At 36.6% G+C, this 16,674-nt stretch overlaps 1 protein-coding gene and 1 long non-coding RNA gene across 5 annotated transcripts in view; one reads left to right on the forward strand and one right to left on the reverse strand.

Moving 5' to 3' along the window:
- The window catches only part of Sli (slit guidance ligand), a 322,565-nt gene that overhangs the window by 213,512 nt on the left and 92,379 nt on the right, over positions 1-16,674 (forward strand). The gene's annotated exons all lie outside the window — the stretch shown is intronic.
- Positions 1-16,674, reverse strand: part of LOC145967443 (uncharacterized) — a 118,701-nt gene that overhangs the window by 89,745 nt on the left and 12,282 nt on the right. Inside the window, exon 2 of the long non-coding RNA XR_014437425.1 lies at positions 6,038-6,128. This is a non-coding gene — a long non-coding RNA (uncharacterized LOC145967443). The remainder of the gene's footprint in view (positions 1-6,037; positions 6,129-16,674) is intronic.

A 16,674-nucleotide genomic window follows, 5' to 3' on the forward strand; every position in this document is an offset into this window, starting at 1 on the left:
CAGGCCGCATTGCGGAAGGAACGCCGTCACGACTCCAGGGATCTAGAAACCCGCTCGCGGTGGAATGAGACGCGCGCCGAAGATGATGTTGGAAATCGTTCTCGCATTGTTAAGTAACGACCAAGCTAGTTCACTTCCTGCGATAAGATTTTTATCATCGGAGAGAGACTTTACTTATACATATATATTAGATTTCCGTTGCAAAAGTCATTTTATCTTAACCCCTTCACTGTCAGTTTGGCCACTATAGGGGCCAAAAAAATTCGTGCCACTTTTGCTTCATGACCCCTATAGGGGCATCTTGAAAAAAACATGTTATTACTATTACGATTTGGTTGTCCTTGGATATTTTAAGGTTTCTGAGGTCGCTGAATTCGAATCTGAAATCAGAATTTCAAACTTCAAAATGGCGGATCAAAATTCAAAATAATTTTGGGTTTGAATAAAAATGGGTTTCTTATCGTTTTTGGGGTCGCCGAATTCGAATCTAATATCAGATTTTCCAAATTAAAAATTGCAAATTTAATATGGCGGGCCAGAACAAATAGTTGCCATACATAAAAGATGTACACTTTTTTCTTCAATTACTTATAAATCCCGCTATCTGCCGAATCCAGAGTCACGAATTATCAAATCAAGCTGTTTGCACAGAAGTGGAAACGTATGCCAGTTTTCAAGAAATAAAAAAAATAAAAAAATGGAGTCAATAACCGCCACGTTCTCGATTCGTGACTCTGAGTTCGGCAGAGAGCGGGATTTAAAAATAATTGAAGAGAGAAATATACAACCTTTATGTACTTATGTCAACTATTTGTTCGAACTCTGATCCGCTATATTGGATTTGCCATTTTCAATTTGGAAAATCTGATATTAGGTTTGGATTTTGCAACCCCAAAAATGATACAAATTTTTATTGAAATCCAAAATTATTTTGAATTTTGATCCGCCATATTGGATTCACCATTTTGAATTTTGTAATTCTGGCTTTAGATTCGGATTCGGCGACCTCAATAATATTTATACTGACGTATTCATGCAATTTTAAAAACGTTTTTCTTCAACACACTTTTGGCACGGAAAGTTTCTTTTCGCTTGACAGTGAAGGGGTTAAGAATGCTTTAAATGTCATTCAATCTTATAGATTAAATGCTAAAATAATAAACGTCTAAACGTTATAAATATAAAAATCAAGAAACTGAGCATTACATTTGAAGCAGATTACAGACGGTTATATTACGTTTAGTTTGTTACAATTTATACTTGTATATTTTAATTTAGAAGCATAATTTCCAAGAAAGAAAAATATATTACATAACCAGAGAAGAGTAGTCTTGAAAAAAATACTAACTGCTCGAGATTTATAAAAGACATGCATTCTCATTTACGTAACTCTAAATTTACTGCTTTATTCTGGGTATGTCACTTTGGACAAGAAACATCGTCGCATTCAGCAGCGGAATTCATGTTTTCCGCGACGGGAAGAGCAGTATTTTGCGTCACGATTTATCGGAGTTAAACTCGGGATTGGTTCCATTTGCCGCGCGTATCGACCACGCGCGAAATATCGCCGGTGAAATCGCACCGCGTGCCAGTGCGAGCGGAATCCAGATTAATTTTGTGCCGAGGTCAGAAATCCAAGAAAGACGGTTTATGCTCGATGCTTACGTGGGTCGATTCGGCAGTTATTTAGGTCATGTAATGTCGCGACGACAGAGACCGACAATGCGGCGCCATAAACTACGATTTTTCTATTACGTAACATGCACAGGCCGTTTCACCTTCGATGGCACGGCTATTATTTCGATCGTTCGATTGTTTCATTCTATACACGAAGGAATCCGAAATCGATGAACGTTTCGGCGTGCGAATGCACGCGCACGTAACGCCGGGAGAATGGCGTTGCGATGGTTTCAGATTCTAGCGAGCTGTCAAAAGAGGATTCCGAGAGAGCTGCGATATTTAAAACGCAGTCAGCCATTCGTTGTTTGTTTGGAATTGATTCCTGCTCACCGATAGGTAGACAATTCGCGTTTGGACGAATCGGCGGAATGCATCACGCTGACTGTCAGAGATTTACTTTATCCGACTCTTCAAATGTGTAACAAATTCACACGTAGTTCGTTTGACAATTGTCAAAGATTTAACTCTCGGATACAACGCGTAGTTCGATTTCCGCGAATTAATTCCTAGATGCTCGTTTCACGAAAAATGCTTTAACTGCTGCGAAATGAAATGCGCATCTTGCGCATCTAAGCCTTGTCGAGGCGTAAACTCGAAATTGCTTCCGTTTGTCTCGCCTACTAATTGAAAAGCGAGTTTTGTTTTCGGAATGGACTGTGGAATGCGCCTGGGCGAACGTGGAATTCAGTTTAATGCCATCTCGAGATCAGAAATCGAGAAAGCACCCTTCATAATAGCACAATTGTAGATGCCATTGACTCGGTTATTTAATCATTTTGATTTAGATTTAAAATGCTTGAGAAGTAAAATATAAACTGGTCCAACTAACTCCTGATAGTATATACGTAAAGCGCGTGTTGCAATAACACGTGTGCACCGATCTGTCATCTATTATTCAACACGAATGTGCGTAAGGCACGTTGAATTTATTCAGACACGTAATTTATATATATATATATATATATATATATATATATTTAAAAATAAAAAATGATTAAACACAAATTCACCGAAAAAAGTGATTGTCCCGCTGTTGCCCTCCTCCTCCTCCTCCTCCTCCGAAATTTAAAAAATATTACAAATGTAAATTGTTATAATTATCATACGCGCGGGAAAATGATGGATGGCATAAAAGGAACATATTCTTATCTTCGCGCAAGAGTCGCCACTCAATGTAAACATTTAAAAATCTCGTTCCCTTCACAATTCTCTGCTTCCCCTAACAAAGTGCGCGAGTATACTTTCGACAAAATATCCTCCCCCGCTCACTGTCCTCTTCGTACCTTCCTATTCTTTGCCATAGGGGATGAAGAAGAAGGTAAGGAGTAAAAGTAAGGAGATAACGTGGCACAATAGCCGACGAGAATGGCTTCTTAGCATCGGCGATTACATTAGTCAAATTCTTATTCGGCAGCTACCTCTTGCGAGAACTTTTGCGTCGAGCTGCGGGGAAAGTAAGAGAGAGAAAGATGTAGGGAGACAGAAATGTATAACGTTAAAAACAGGGAGCGAGAATTACGTTAAAGAAGGATAGGAAACAAGAATTTCTTTCTTCGCGGTACCCCTGAAGAAAATGAAAAAGGGGGCGACTGCGAGGAGCGGAGGGTGTCGCCCTGATGGGACGAGAAGTCTGTCTCGCTGCCGTGCCTCGTGTTGTAATGCGAAACTAAAACAGAATTATCTGGTGCCCCTGCCCTCTACGGTACACGGTATGGGGGCCGAGTCGCTCAGGAGGTGAGGGTGACTGTCGCCGCCCGGGCGCCGTAGCTTCCTACCAGGGGTGCATTTTAACGCGAGTAAAAAACGGCTGCTTAAGGCCATATTCAGCTCCGAGGAGAAACCCGGGGATGGGCGTATATTTGTGTGCACTGTGTGTGCAGATATGCGCGAACCTGGAACGGGGTGTTTTGTTTGTCGACGCACAACGGAGGGTCAAGAATTTATTGATTTACGGCCTGGACGGATGCATATCGATTTATGTAATTCAGAGATAACTCGCTTTCTCTCGCGAGAGGGAGGAAAAGTTCATTAAGTTAATGTGGTACATTAACTAACTCAGGGGTGCGCGTACGTGCGTATATTGTTTTACATATCATTATGTATCTGCCAATTTTTATATATGTATAATTCAAATTTTTCCTTCCGAGAAAAATTTCCAAGAATGTATCGCAAAGAAACTTTCAATACAATATATAAAAAAATTTTTCAATCACACAACTTTAGTTTTTTCTATATATAAAATAATATTCGCAAAAAATGCATAGACTATATGGCCGTTTACATTTATGAAATAACGGTAAAACTAAAGTGGATTTCGTAATCTAACAACGGGGGGTATTATATCGAAAAATATGAACGTAAAAGAGACGAATCGCGTTATTGCTTTACACGCATGTTTCTTGGTCGGCTGTGACATTGGATAAGCTTCAAAACATATTTCAGACTTATACCCATACGTGTGCATTGCCAAACCCGGCTGTAAATTCTCGCCTCACCCACACAAAGTCGAAATACGACAGGCAGACTTTAAATTTCGAAAGACGGTACAAGGCCTGGACATAAAGCGACGCGATTTAAAAGTTCGCGAAGAAAGTATGGCGATCCGTCAAACTTCTTTAATGCTAAAGAAAACTCTGCTAATTCGCGTGTCCGTTTAAAATTTATGTCTGTTTTGATGAAACTCACGAGTTAGTTGATACGGATGATAAATAATTAAAAGTCTTGCAAGTATTGTTAAAACTTGAGTAATCTACTCGTAAATTCGCAATAAATTGCAATAAAAGGCAAGATAATTTCCTAACTCTTAATATCGTCCATTAAGAATATTACTAAAATTAAATAACATGATATTTAATTATACGTTATATAGAATTATGTTTTTAAATCTTTATTTAGAAAAGACATTATCCCGAAATTCATTCATATTCATGATCCGAGATTTTTACGAACGAATAAATCAAAATTTTGGTTAAAATTTATAATAATTTTATAAATTATATGTTAATGATCAGTTTTACATACTTTATATGTACTTGACATAAAATTTATACTATATATAAAAAAAAATTATAGAGACGCATAGAAGTAACTATAATGTACCATCATTTCCAAACTGTTTCAACGTTCATCGAAGACAGATTTTGCGTATCCATGCGTCAGGTTCGTATTACCTGTGGCATATATGCGATACGTTTTCTCGTTATTTTTTTTTTTAACCAAACGCTCCCCGTTATTAACGCAAGCGCGATCCAGCTGTAGGGATATCAATGATAGCCGGATTTTTCAGAGATCGTTCTGTTCAACGAACAAGAGTATCTGGTTTCAATAGTATCGGTGATGTTACCATGTCGATACCTTTGCAACCTCGATCGTAGATGTATCGTAATGTCGCACTAACGGTATATATGTCGATATAACATATGAAATGGATCGATCATAAAATGCAGAACCTAAACTCCATTATTTTTTTTTGCGAGATGTTCTAAACCTTATATAAGGTCTAAACCCTATATAAGGTTTTGAATATATATATATACATGTATATATAATTTGTATATTACTAAAATTTTACTGAAGAGTGAAATCAACAAAGGAGAAAAATTATTTTCGTTACTAGGCAATTAATATCATTGGAACATGCGCATAATTTCATATTTCTGTGATTATATAAGACGTTTGAGATATTTTCTATATGTTTTAATATAAATTTGTTTTAACTAATATAATACCAAGTTATCAATTAAAATAGATTAATTGATACTTTCATAATAATATATAATATTATATATAATAAAATTTATAATAAAAAATTAATTAAACATTTACTTAAATTTGTATCATTATATTTTCATTTTAAAATCATTACTTCAGAGAGTATCATTCACTTATACTTTAATTGCTCAAATATAACAAATAACATATTTCTTTAAATATAATAAATGATTTAATAACTTTGGTTGATCGATAACTTGGATTTGCATTAATTAAAGCAAAGTTTTTTGATACATTACACACTACATAATAAAAGAATGAACTACAAAAAATTAGAATAAAATTAGCATTATAAGAATGCGTTATAAGAATAAATTATTACAAACAATATTAATAAAATTATTAACGCGTTCTTTATTAAATAAATCTGAATTATGTTTTTTGTTTATATTTCTATAATTTATATTTTAATTTACTTGTCTGTAATACATTTATATGCATATTGAAAGAGTTTATTAAAAATTATTTAGCCTAATTCATTGTAGCCCAGCCATTTTTTAAGACAACGGACCTATTTACAATACAATCGTAGTTTAAATCTCATGGGTACGCGATTAATACAAAGAAAAAAAAATAAATTACTCACCCCAAAATTCCCATCAGCTTCGCTAATGCCCGGATGCCTCTTCTAAGCCTCCTCTTCCTCTCAGGTTATCAAGCTCGTCAGCTACGTTGATCTGTAACATACAAATAAATTCTAAATTGCAGTAGCGCAAAATAATTAATATTTTAAAATTTTTAATATAATTTTAATATTTTAAAATAATTAATATTTTAAAATTAATATTATATGCATTCAATTTTATATTTGACGCATATAATAATATAAACAAATTAGTGAAATAATTTTATAAATTTTGAAAAGAGGGTACTAATAAGTTTTAATAACTCTATATAAAAGCTATAATCCTCTAAAAATAGAAATTTTTGCAAGATTATAGCTTTTTTATATAAGACTATTTTTCTCTAATTCTGCCTTATTTAAATTATATAAATAAAAAATTATATAATTAAAATTAATTACATAATTTAAATTACATGATGTGTCATATATTTTGTCAAATTATATAATATAGATATCGAATGTGTGTGCGATTTAAAATGTTTAACATTAAAAATTGATTATCAATCACATTATAATTCGATGCGAGATTATATTCAAGTATAAGAAATGTATAGGTAGTGTAATCATTACAATGTAATTATTACAAAAATAATTATTACGTGTAAATATATCGGAATAGAACGGTAATTTACAATTTCCATTCTCCATTGCATCGAATTCTACTTTAAATAAATTGTGCAAAGTATTTGTTTCGGTAAATAGTAGCATTCTTGATATATTTTGACAAATTTTTAATCGTAGAATTTTAACTATAGATTAATCAATCATATAATCGACAATTATTAATTATCATTGCGTTTTGATAAATGGGATATGAAGCGAATTGCATGTTACTACCTGCTGACTCGAGTTTTATCATGCGAACATTATAGCACGCATACATAGCGTAGGCGTAGACAAACTATACAGCCAGGTGCCAACTGATCTGTTATCATTCCAAAACATTATTATATATCAAATATTTCATACTTTATAAAATAATTTCACTTTTATTTCTCGCATTTGATTGATTATAACGCAAACAAACAAATTAGGATATCATAGCTTTTCTAAAACATTCAATTCCATAATTCGTATATTATTCTACGGTTTACCAATTGTTTTCCTCTATTTAAATATTATTTAATCTGATGAATCCATTGTTATTTTGCTCGTGATAAATGTTTGTATAATAAATAGCCATCGCTTTAATATGTTTACAAATTATAAGTTTACAATAAAAGTTTAATAATCATGTGAACTGAGTTAAAATTGTTTGTAGGGAATAATTGCGTTTTCTCTTAATATTTGTCGCAATCGCGTTTCGAAGAATAATTATACGGCAACTCGTACCACTATCTGTCGGCTTGAGTCTTGCCATGAGACACAATCCCAAATTCGATTTGAATAGCATCAACAACCTTCGTAGGAAGATCGCGACAATTATAACGTAGACTTCCCTACACGCCTTAATGCTACCAAGTTGAAAGGGTTAATGGTATCTAACATGCATTTAATCGAGATTCCACAAATGCAGTTTCCATCCTGACGGCGCGCCATGCGTGATTCCTATGGAACGTAATTGCTTATTATGCCGCGACTTTACGAGATTAAATTCTCACTCATGATGCCTGATCTTCCTTTTGCTCCATCATCCATCCTCCCCTCCTCTTCCGCCCCTTCGCGCCAATCTCGGCAAATGACGACGACTGTACGCCTCATTAGAATCGCAGAATACGCGCGAAAACAGCGGCGACGCCTATGGATTTTCCATTCGGGCGTTCATTCGTACGCCCGCGCACGTCTCTCGTAATGCGTGTGCGTGTCGCCGGCATTCGTGGGCCCCGATAATGCACTTATCCAGACCGTGGGGCGAACCAAGCGAAGCATCGTAACAAACGCATTCAATGCCACCTTGATTGGACCCCCGAAACGCGACGATACGTCGCCGCCTGACGTTTTCAGCTCCCGCGATTTGATTACGCTGACGTTTCATCGAGCTGACAGCTTCTCGTGATCGCGTAGAAGGATAGAAGGATTCGACCCTATTTATTTACGACGAGAAAACCTCTCATCGCGCTCTTAGGCTTTTTTTTCTGAACGAGTGCTCAATTTTTTAATTTTATGACATTATGACAAACGTCTTGCTAAATGATAAATGTAGCGTAATCATTTGATTTATTTTACTAAATTTATTTGTTCATATCAAGAATAAAATTTCAATTCAATTTTAAAATGTATTCTGTAATGTTGTAGAAATATTATAGAAATATTGCGTAATATAGGAATATTGTACAAATATTATTAATGCAGTAAAGTGAAACTGTATTAAAATTGTCTGTAATTGATTTAGTAGTCAATATTTTAACTCGTATTCCAGTATATTTAACATATGTATTGATTTTCTTTTTTATCTCGTTTGAAATCGGTCTTTTTTCGAAATTTTATGCCTCATATGATTGACTCGTCATATTTGGATATTATATGGATTATATGCATTTTAAAAATATTCGAGTACCTGTGAGAATATCCTGGCGATATTCTAATATGTGCTCAATGAATATTCATAAAATATTCATAGGTCGAGAGCTCTCAATGTGAATTATCATTTTAGTGATACAAAATAAAATTAAATCTGGGAAGAAGCAATCAACGCAATTCCGCTACTCCTTCAATATGATATCCAATACGTATATTCCAATATGTATATGATATCTTTATTTTTCTCGTATTTTTTCGTAATATGCAATAATACAAAAAAAAACATTTTTCTAAAAATTCTAAAAAATTCTAAGTTTAAAGTAATTATGAATCTTTTAAGTTTTAAATACAAGTTTGTCTGTGTGTCATAAATTTCTTTTAACAGTGTAATAAATTTTACATTAGAGTAAATCATACATATAACTTATTATTTATATAGACATCACATGTTTTTCAAAATTTCGAGGTTAAAAACAATTTCAAAATTTAAATTGTAAAATTGTACGCCGTGCCATCAAGGTTATTTATTTTTATAATATTAAGATTTATATATATGTATTATTATAACTGTAATAATCTTTAGAATGTTATTTATATATGTATAAGAATTTTATATCCCACAAAATATGATGCTTCACTTTAAGATAGAACTTTCAGTCTATCGCTTTATGTTGCTTCTCTTTATAGTAGGTGGTTTACCTCGTAGCCGTTTAAACGGAAATTCCGGTGGTACTTACATCAACGTTTGAATACTGGAATGCCTTTGACGTTTGCAATAAAACACAACTGTAATAAATTCATACGAGATCAGACGCAACGCTAATTATAGTAATTTGCCATCTCAACGAACAAATAGATAGTTCCCTCTCCATTAATCAAAATACACGCACATCATATAATAAATTACACAATTCAGCTGTACATAGACGATCAAAAGCGACAATCACGATACAATAGCGACATGGTTTTCGTTATTACCGTCAAGAAAAAATACAAATAATAATGTGGTACATAAACCTATCACGGGCAAACTTATCCTCTCCCTCGATAGATCCTCGCGCAATCAGGTGTTCTTCGCTGAAACGCTTTTTCATCTCCATGGATAATAAACGTATAGCTACGTGTGTGCAAGAGGAGTTTATGCCGGCCTACAGAAGCCGATCGACCTGTTATTACGCGATCACATTCGTTATTTAAACTCCTGCATCGGCCGGTTGCACCCCGACGGCGACTGGCTTTAATTCATAACGCCGGACCGATAAGAACGCTCCGGAAGATTAACGAGTGCGATTTTCGCGACGTTTGCTGAACATCTTCGCGTTATAACGACCGTGGAAGATCGACGAGCGCTGCCGGGTCTCGGACGGATAAACGCCGTATTTGCATAATCCCGCTATTTTTGCGATTCCACCGAAAAATGAACAAACGAACGACGAGTACCGGCGGCCCGTTTCGCTCGATCCTGTCGATTCGTTTAATAAAGCCGACTCATTTACATAACGTCTACCTTCGCGTTGTTGCGCCGCGACGGAATTACTTTCGTCGATGGCAAACTTTCATATTTTTTTCGCGGACGCATAATATAAGCGGATAACTTTCCAAAGTACATACGAACTTGGCGCGAACGTAAGATCGAAGTTTATCGGCCATTTATTTGCAAACTTACGTAATGATAAGTTATTTTTGAATAAGTTTAAAAAATATCGCGCCAAGGAAATAATATTACGTAAATAATTGGCAATCTGAGCATTCCGTTTCCTCGAAACGATTATTTATCAAACTCTAATCGGAATAAAAAATTACAATTTACCGCTGTCAGCGTTACGTAGTCAAAGGCAAGACTGGACTCAAATCTCGTCTAATTCCTCATCTTATGGCTAACATCGAAAGTCCAGGTTTATTAACATTTTTGATTTTTCAATATGCATTACATAATAATTTAACGTAGACCGAAATATTAATCATGTAGCATGTGACTCTTGCTATGTAAGATAAAATATGTAAGATAAAATGCGGCAGAGATATAAAAGGGATTCTTTCAAATCGATATATCTTGTTATGTAACATTATTACACTAATCATCAGTTTCGTTAAATTACAATACAAACTGTAGATTTTCGCGCGCGAACGACAATCAACAGTGAATCAACGAATTAGACGCCGAAAATAATTACAATCCGCTTTGACGAATCAATCGTGACATATACTCGGACGAGACTCGCTTGCCGTTGCTTTGATGTCCACACCGGGATCGTGGGATTAATTAACTCGACGACGCAATTATTACGTCGGTGGGACGCGCCTTCTTTCTACTAGATTTCTAATTAAGTCGCCAATTTCATGCGATTACGGTAGAATGCAGACGCGCAACGGAATAATTAACGAATGCACAAAGAAAATGTTGGGGCATAAAGCAAAGGACGTGCATAAATGTAATTTGACTTATCGTCCGTACGTGTAATACGTCTAGCGTATCATCGTGTGCGTCTGTCAGTTTAAGACGCATCCGCGGAGCATCTCGCGCTGTTTCCGTCTAAATTTTTTGGTCAACCGTGAAAAAAAGAGATAGATACGAATAAATGCAGTATTTTTCGGTCCGCGCGATGCTTCCTATCTGTAGGCGCGATATCGCGTTTGTACATTTTTGCATACAAATTTCCGCGTGACGATGTGATAATGTAATTTTTTATGGCCGTCCATGCCTTTTGAACATGTGTTACCGCGCGAGATAATTTTGCATATAAATTGGCTCACAGTCGACGCATGTCGAGAAACGGGAAACCGGTATTCAAAGTACGCTCAGAATACCGTGAATACGATTACGGCACCGGCCTGTGTGTGTCTGAGCAGTAGAAAAACTTTCATATTTCCAGGCACGCGAATGTCATCGTCGTGTTGCCGCGCGTACGTACAAATTTCAGTCTCGACAATGCCATTCGTACAGGGCGCACTTCGAGCGAGATAATCGCGGTTTGTGCATGAATGCTTTTTTATATGAGCGCCCTCATGTGCCGCATAAAGACGCGGATGTATCGCTGATATTATATGGCAAACAAAGAGACCTCGATGCACGCCTATCATTACCGACGATACTTTATAGGTACATAAACAGCGCCAAATCGAGACGACTCGTGCGATTTCTCGGATGATTGTCCTTTTAAATTCAATTATATTTTCTGTATGCTAAAATATGCGGTCTAAAGAGTCTTATCAACTTTTATGCAGACGATATAGCGCGATACTCTCCCTTCAATAAATTAAATCGACCGAGATCGGCCGAGAATCCTCTCGGACGATATAACGCGCGCGATTTCACCTTAATTGCAGTTTATTCGATATCTCGGCTTTTTTGAGATTAAATCTCGAAAGTGAAAACGGTTACGCGAAAAGCTCGCTGTTCAATCGAGCACGAATCTATGAATGAGGCAATGATCTAAAAAGCCAATGGCTACCGTCTCCTTCGACGGCTTCCTACGCTCAACGACAACATTTCCCCGGTGTTCTGCACGATTACTCCAACACCCAAAGTGTCTGGAAAGCACCTTCGATCGCCCACGCGAGCCTTTATCGATAGTGTGTACGGAATTTATCATAGGTGCAGGCCCACAAATCATTTTCACAGCAGGCGAGAATCTCGCTCGCACGCAACGCTAGCTCTAACAATACGAATACGCTGGATACGCGCCGGAATAATTGCATTTTAACAAGGAACGCTCTTAAGCCTTATTGCACGTTGCAGGCGATACACAATCGCTTTCGCGGCTGCGAATGAATGACGGTATGAAAGTCAAATTGCGGCTTTCAATTTCATCGTATAATGCAGATTGTATCATCAAAATTATTCAATTTCTCCTACGTTTCTACGAATCCATGAATTTCATGGCACAAGAACTTACATCGTTTAGCTCTTTAACCTTTAAAAAAAATTCCACGTTGCTCATTATACCAATTTACCGCTTGCCTAAACGTGAATGAATATTTGATGTTCTCGGATTTACATATTTCATGGAGCCTCATCCGAGCCTTGGAGATTCCGCCCTTCTAATTAGCGACTAATCGTTCAATAATTAATCGCGGAATGCGATCGAGTGGAATCGTCATTAGCTGCGGCAGCCGGCAACCACGCTAGATGGCTTTTCGACGATTCCTTTCGCGAGCGAGCGCGACGACAACTTCTCCCCGGGGTGAAACCCGTGTAATTATCCCGTCACCCTTGGAAGGCGTCCCGCGTGCATCTTCCACTGTGGCAGTGCCACAGGAAAGCGCGATCGGAGGCGAAGCTGGATTTAAATCGAGGGGACTCCACTTCGAAGGAGACGAGTCGCGAGATAAGATCAGAGGCCACTTGCCAAAGGCATGGACCGGCGTGGCACATAAAGGCCGAGATTCCCCTGACCATGGTATACGATGATGTCGGGCCGCGCGAGAGAGGGACTCGACAGGCGTAAGCGAGGTCGTGGCAGAGCCGAGTACCGAGAAAGAGAAAGAGCTCGCGCTTTTCTGGCCCTTCGCGAGCGTAGTTTCGCGATTGTGTGCATTCGGGCGTGCATACATACATATGTACGCGCGTAGATGTACTCCCCTTCTTCGCTGCACGAGGCGGAATTGGGTAGCGCGCCTATATCTATATGCAAGCCGCCTGCAGATCACCCATGTATATGCATAAAAGATGCTAATCTCAAACGGTAGCTCGCATCGCCGCGAGTGGAGCAAGCTCTCCGACGTCGACCAACTGTTCACTTCACCGGTCCCGGCGGTCGAGCTGGGAGATCCACAAGCGAGATTGCGAGCTCCATTCATGGGAGAACGAGCTATACGTGTAGATGGTCCGCACGGTCCGCACTCGTTAGCGGCGCTAAATAGTCGCACCGATATATCGAGGCGAGGAACGTGCTCTCCCTCTCTCTCTCTCTCTCTTCCTCTCTCCTCCGTCTTTCTCTCTGTCGTTCGAAATGGCCCGGTAATCGCCCGCACGGAACTTTGCCAAACAATCGTAGGAAAGTGTCTTTCCGTAATCTGATCTCCCGTGGTCTGGCTCCTGGCCGAGATGATGTATCACTCATGAATGGAATTTCATCAAAGGATCTTCATAATCTAAATGCGACTCGAGCTATAGATATATCTCATACAAAATTCTACGAGAGCAGCGCACGTTGAATCGCGAAATCATCGCGATATTTGTATGGTACATATTCGTTTCAAATCCGAGCAGTTATGTCCGCGTATATATACCCTATGCAAATATAAATTACATTAATCTCGCAGATGACATGACTTAATCCTCCGCTATATCGAACGACTACAGTACGCCGGAATTTTCTCGAAAATTACATACGTTGAAACAGATTAATTTTTTAGCTTGCTCACGTGATTAAATACGTAGAGAGTTTTCTAACGAGCTTAAAAAACATTTTTTCATTCAATACAATTTTCTGTACAAATTTATATCTCGTTTAACATAAATTGTGAAGTAGTTTAGATTGCGCTTGTCGTATAATGTTTTAATTTCATACTGACCATGAAAGTTTTGCAAATTGCGACACTGTCCAGATTTTAGATCTGCGATAAAGATTATTTTTTTACGAAATCTGTTATTCTTATCATTTTTATGTAAAAGCGCGCAATTGCGTATTATAAAATAATCTCCGCGCATCATCGCACGAAAAATCGCTCTTTCTTTTTTTCTTTCTTAAGGCAATTGGTAAGATCAAAGATATTCAGTTTTTCATTAATGAAGTAGGTAAAATGCTGTGAAATCGTATTTATAATTGCCGAATGAATATACAGATGAGAAAAAATTAAACATATTTAAATATATTAATTTTCGGTTTTATATATATGTAAAAAAATATCAGTATCAACAAATAAAACAAAAATTGTAATCAATAATTAACAAAACAAAATATTTAAGGATAATTTGTGTTGCATAACTCATTCAGTTATCGGGCTGAGTTAGACGAATTTTATACTTTTTAATGCCACAAAAACTGAACACGTCGTGTTCATGAAATGCAAATGTGTCTCGCACTTGTGGCGAGTCTTCCGTGGCCGGACCAGGTCGGGACGATAAGTTTCCTTTGCGTAGGCCTTGAAAAGCGCTGTATGCCCAACGACTGTTCGCTCGCTGTCTGCTCGCGCTTCGAGATCCAGGGGTGAGATTGGTGCCTCATTCACCGGATAATGCGTTCACGGCGCACGGGCCGAGCTATACTCGTTAACCGCTCGGTAAACAGGCTGATATATCGCGATAGGCGCATGTGTGCATCGTTTCTCTGTGCCAGCACCAATCAGATCGGAGACAACGTCTCATTGTCAGGCGTTCCACGCTGTCGGTAGCCGATAACGATTATTTCAGCGCTGTCGGCGTCTTCCGAGTGACTGTGTGATTTATGCGGTATTTATTCATCATTCGTCATATGCGACGATATCTTCTAGATTCCAACGACTGTTTTCAAATATCGCAATTCCACAGGCGAGTTTTGGAGTCGGAGTAATTCAAATAGCACGATTAAAGGGAAAAATAAATTATAGAAAATAAATTTATAGAAATGATTCAAATTTTTTAGAAAATAAAATTTTCAATTAGTTTAAAATATATATTTGCGATAAAATTATAAATTTATTGCGTTCGTTAACATGATATATATGGATGGAAACTCTATATGAAATAGTAATTGCATCATTTTAAAATAGATAATATTTAATTCAAAATGTTTATTTTGCAGAAATTACGAAAAATATTTGATATTAATTGCATACAAATATTTCATTATTTCAATTTTACTATGATTATGTCAATGATTGAAATGGTTGGTCTACAATTGTTAATTGTATAATTATTTTAAAGTTATCATGTGAAAGGAAAAATTACAATAAATTAAAAATAACAATAAGAATATTTTTGAACATTTTTTAAATAAACGTTTCTGAATGCAATTAGTTTGTTTATGCGATTTACTAACGTAAAATATTGAGTGGAATTTTAAAAACTCGTATTCCTTTTTATTTCCAATTTAATCTCACATTCCTGCTAAAATAAATATTTCACAATCCCACGAATTTTTCGAAGTTATAATGAGACAGTTCAATAATTAACGAATGATGGAATGCAAAAAGTAACGTCGACGTAAGTAACGCAAGTTAAAATGCCGTTATATGTGGTATAGGAACACAATGAATATGCAAATATTCGAACGTCCCTCGTTAGTTCTGTTTTAATAAAGCCAACATCGAGACGCAACATTCACATTGATATCAACAGTTCGCGAAACATGAACAAACTAACGTTTACACGCGATACACGAAAACCTGTTGAATACTATTTGGCGTCGAATAAGTTTGTAGGAAACTCATACACGTAGACTGGTCGGGCAATCAATATGTAACATGCAAGTTAGTTCGACGCGTTTCACCGCATTCAGATTCCAGCTAACCAACAAAGTTACTTTCGAGTTCACAAATATAATTAGTCCGATCAAATATACCATGAATAGCCAACGTTTGTATAATTCCATTGTGTGAACAGGCTTGACTTGTAATAAATCTAAATTATTTTTGTCAATTATGACTTTCTAATGATGGCACGATTTTCTGTAATATATTCATCTAATATATATATATATATCAATTCTCATAAGTTGCATCGAAAAATTGATAAATTAATCCTTTAATTACGAAAGTCATACATCAATCGTCGGTTGCGAAATCTATCTGTATATTTGCACACATTTAGCAGACGGTTTGCAAACGAAATGTACTGTAACTAGTAATAAAAATATAGAAATGCATATACATATATCTTAAACAATGACTCTATAATATAACGAAACATTTCATGTAATTTCTCTAGTATTAATCTTGTTTTATTTTTGTTTCAGGTAAGTGAGCTCGAATAATAGCAAGCGAGAGAAGAGGAAGGAAAATGGATTTTGGCTTACCGGCGCAATTGTTTTTCATATTTCTCTCGGATGATATAAAAGTGAAATTGAAATTTTACTACGATAACGATAAAGCGACACGATCACTCGGATAAAATAGTTCCAATTAGCAAAATATTCTTACAGCGATAAAATGGCAGAAGAGCACGCGTAAATAAAAGTTTTACCGACGCACTAAAACTTTACTGCGGTCATAACTAC

The sequence above is a fragment of the Camponotus vicinus genome, unplaced genomic scaffold (genome assembly GCF_025532165.1).
Source record: "Camponotus vicinus isolate PSW18456_S1 unplaced genomic scaffold, iyCamVici1.0 SCAF_1, whole genome shotgun sequence".
NCBI lineage: Eukaryota > Metazoa > Arthropoda > Insecta > Hymenoptera > Formicidae > Camponotus > Camponotus vicinus.